We start from the raw sequence: 4,926 nt of genomic DNA on the forward strand, positions 1-4,926 counted from the left end.
CAGATACAAGAAAACAGATACTTTTTGAAGGTTTGGCGAATAAAATAACTGAAAACATGTTTATATATTTTTTATGTATTGTTTAATGAATTTTTTAAAATTAGCAACATTTCGAACGTATTGTCACCTAAATTATTTCTTCTTGGTGTCAGAATTTGGTTTCCGCTACTAAACACCCGTTCCACAGGTGCAGAAGAAGGGATTGTGGTATTAAATTTAAAAAATAAACATTTTACTGTGGCATAGTTATTCAAGACTGAAAAATCTTTTCTTTTTTCCTGCAAATAGGCCATCGCTTCGCTGTCTGATGTGTCGCAAATCGTGCAATATTTATTAAGTACGCTTAAAAAGTATATTTTTTTTGCCTTTGTACCCATACTACAGTGTCCAAATTGTGTTTGAGTACATCTAATAATTATCTCCAGCATTAAGATTAATGTTTCAAAAGAATACGGGAAATGATTATTCTGTGCTGAAGGTCTGTTGTCGGCAACCTGTCATAAATTATTATTCTTCAATATCGGCTTACGATGTTTTTATGACCATGTCCGGTAATCGTCTATCCCGGTGCGACAGGTATATACATTTTAGGAAGAATTGCTGGTTCCGTTTAAGGCAAAATAAGTACAATTTCTTGGAAAGGCATTTAAACCACTATAGGATCAAAGGCTGCCTGGCAGGCCGCAATCACCAGAGTGCAACTTTAAATTTTCAGATTTTTGTTGAAACTCATTTTGTTTTAATCTCGTTTCCTGATTTCTGAGAATATATCACGATAAATTATTCTACCGAGGGTTGTAAAAGTATTAATTTTATTGCCCAAGATTTACACTTAAACATTATCGGCACATTCTAGGGCAAAACGGACCTGCCAAGCCCGCCTCGCGTTAGGTCCAACAATGAAAAAGTGAAGAAATAACACATGTTGCAACAGGAAAAGATGAAGTTTGTCTGAAAAATAAAGGTATAAGACAGTAACAAATATGCGATTTATGCGAGAGAAATGTATGTATTGAACATTCGATTAGTCGATTACAGAACTAATTTGTGCTAATTGTAAAAATTAATCATTATGTAACACGTAATTATTATTTTCTAAAAATAATAACATACCTTAAACAAATATTTTTACTATTAAACTTACTCTTATTTAATAACACAAATACAACCAGCGGGCCTACCGGAACCGGGTTGAACAGGTGCACAGATAAAATGCATTGCCCCGATAAGCATAAAACGCAGTGAATAGTGAATTGTGGTTTATGGTTTTTAAAATACCATCTTACCATGGCTTAGATTTATTACCCCTCAGGATTATATTTAAAGATGTATAAGTACTGAAGGCTGCAATGTAGGAAATGATGGTATTTAAAATACGAAAATTTCCGTGACAGAACACTATTAGTCGACCTCTTACCTCTATTTTTGTTTATGTGACCAAAATCACCAACATGAAGTATCAAAAATTACTACTAGTATAACTCAACTAATAACTACTGAAAAAAAAGTGAAATTAAAAAAATGTATCTGTATCTGCGCCATTAATTTTGTATCTAGATACAGATACTAGATACCCAAAAATGTATCTAGATACTTTATTTAGATACAAGTATCTAGATACTGCCCAACACTGATCGTAACATGAGTATGTAACAATGATCAACACAAACAAGTACCTATCGCTTTTATTTTCTTAGTGCAATAAATAAAAATATATATTCTTTTATTATAAAACACCCTACGTGGCAGTCCATTTTGCTACTTATAAAGTACTTTTTAAGACTTATTCATAACCATAATACATAAATACATAAATTTAACCTTGTCAACATCGATGGACACCAATTATACATAAAATATAGGAGTATAATATTCAAGACACATAAGACTATTTCCATAGAATTAAAAATTTAAGATTTCATCAAACAGTGCAGGTTTCAGTGTTTGACAAACCCTGTACGTTTATACTCAAAACATACATACTGAATAAATTACATTTATTAGGGCCGGTTTATAGAAGCGCGAGTTAAATATTTAATCCTCGATTAATTTAACACTGGATTAAAATGTGGAATGGGAGCTCGTGATTGGTTAAAACCTGCACGTCGCCTAGCAACGAACCTCAATTAAAAGTTAATCGCGAATTAACTTTAACTTCGGTTTCTATAAACCAGGTCTTAACGTCTTAAAAATAATTAGATCCTACATAAATATGATGCAAATCGATGAAACATATGGTCATTCCTCTAGACATTTTTAGAATTCGATCTAAACATTAATAACTTCTATGATGGATATTGCTTTATTGTTTTTCTATTCAGTATAACTCGTACCTACAAAATTGATAACTAAATTTAATTCTGATCTATGCGCTCATTTTTGTTAGTCGATTAAAGTCAATTATACTACGATGCACTAAATAAATTGAAACGTTTAACAATCAATATTTTATAAATTCCCTTAGAGTGTAAACTAATTTTCTTAATTATGTCATTACGGTGTCCAAAGTGATGCGGTTTAATTGGAATCGTGTCATTTTAATGGTGTATTTAATGGCAGTTTGGCAAATTTTTCACATAAAAGTGATTTCGAAATGTGTGCAATAAAAAAAGTCTAAAATTCACGTTCATTCAGTGATAGCAATGTCTAGAAAAAAATATTTGAAACTAAAAAATTAGTTAGTAAAGTGTAAAAACACGATAAGGGCGAGTCATGTATCAGTTGGTTGCCGTCGTGTTTTCAGTTAACGTCTTTGACAATGGTGAAGTCAAATTCAGAGCGTCTCGACATGGTAATGCTTTATGGCGTAGTTGATGGCAACGTCAGATTGGCCCGCGTTCATGGGGGTTTTGCTCCATTCCACTTTTAATTTGTTTTTTCTATATTTCCACATTACTACAGTGCGTGATGCCGTGGTTACAATTTTTTCATATGTTTCGAAATCATCCTCAATATGCTGTATCTTTAATGCATATCTACCCGTCTCTGTAATAATTGTACTACATTTAAATGTCCGTGTTCACAAGCGTAGTTTATTGGCAGCCGTCCATCTCCATCTGGAACATCCACTTTCGCACCTTTTTCTAACAAAAATAAAATTATTTCATATCCCTTCCGGCTATTTCTGCAAGCATAGTGCATCGGTAGCTGACCATTTTTGTCCGCAAAATCTAATCGCGCTCCATTCGTTACCAGTAATTCTACCATGCGTAAAGGTCTGCGTTCACAAGCATAATGTATCGGTAGTCGTCCGTCTCCATCCGGAACATCCACTTTCGCACCTTTTTTGCACAAAAATGGAATTATTTCATATCCCCCCCACTGATTTCTGGTCGCATAGTGCATCGGGAGCTGACCACCTCTGTCCGGAACATTAAATTTCGCTCCATTCGTTGCCAATAATTCTACCATGGTTAAGCTTCCCTCTTCACAAGCATAATGTATCGGTAGTCGTCCATCTCCATCCGGAACATCCACTTTCACACCTTTTTTACACAAAAAGAAAATGATTTTACATCCCTCCCACCAATTCCTGCATGCATAGTGTATCGGTAGCTGACCACCTCTGTCCGGAACATCCAATTTCGCTCCATTCGTTGCAAGCAATTGTACCATGTCTAAAGATCCGCGTTCACAAGCATGATGTATCGGCAGTCGTCCATCCCTATCCAGAACATCCATTTTCACACCATTTTTACACAAAAATAAAATCATTTTATATCCCTCATCGTAATTTTTGCACGCATAGTGCATCGGGAGCTGACCACCTCTGTCAGGAACATTAAATTTCGCTCCATTCGTTGCCAATAATTCTACCATGGTTAAGCTTCCCTGTTCACAAGCATAATGTATCGGCAGTCGTCCATCTCCATCCGGAACATCCACTTTCACACCATTTTTACACAAAAATAAAATCATTTTATATCCCGCATCGTAATTTTTGCACGCATAGTGCATCGGGAGCTGACCACCTCTGTCAGGAACATTAAATTTCGCTCCATTCGTTGCCAATAATTCTACCATGGTTAAGCTTCCCTGTTCACAAGCATAATGTATCGGCAGTCGTCCATCTCCATCCGGAACATCCACTTTCACACCTTTTTTACACAAAAAGAAAATGATTTTATATGCCTCCCACCAATTCCTGCATGCATAGTGTATCGGTAGCTGACCACCTTTATCCGGAACATCAATTTCCGCTCCATTCGTTGCCAGTAATTCTACCATCTTTAATCTTCCCTTTTGACAAGCATAATGTATCGGTAATCGTCCATCTCCATCCGCAGTATCCACTTTCATACCTTTTTTACACAAAAATAAAATGATTTCATATCCCCCCTTGAAATTTCTGCTCGCATAGTGCATCGGTAGCTGACCACGTCTGTCCGGAACATCAAATTTGGTTCCTTTCGTTGCCAGTAATTCTACCATGGTTAAACTTCCGTGTTTACAAGCATAGTGGATCGGCAGACGTCCATCTTCATCCGGAACATTCACTTTCGTACCATACTTTATCAAAACTGATGCTACGTCTAAATTTCCGTCTTTACAAGCATAATGAAGCGGCAACCGACCATCTTTATCTAAGATGTCGATTTGCGCTATGTGTTTTAAAAAATCTGAATGCCCTTTTTCATATGCAATATGTATAGGACGTTTTCCGTTTGTATCCTTACTATTTGTGTTCACTTCTCTGAGAATTAATGAACGTAACGTCTTCGTTAAGTTCTTTTCACATGCATAATGCGCCAACGACTGACCTTTCGAATTTGGCACATCTATTCTAAACTCTGAGAAATGTAAAGCAAAACTCAATATTTCGTCAATTTCCGAATTTTGAATCAAAAGTTCTTCTACGCAATCCCACTCGGAATGACTTCGTTCTTCGGAAAATACTTTTTTTAATACTTGCGCTGACCTGTTACA

This window comes from Zophobas morio, unplaced genomic scaffold, assembly GCF_036711695.1.
Source record: "Zophobas morio isolate AGI-343-1 ecotype UQ-CSIRO unplaced genomic scaffold, CSIRO_AGI_Zmor_V1 ptg000049l, whole genome shotgun sequence".
NCBI classification, from domain to species: Eukaryota; Metazoa; Arthropoda; class Insecta; order Coleoptera; family Tenebrionidae; genus Zophobas; species Zophobas morio.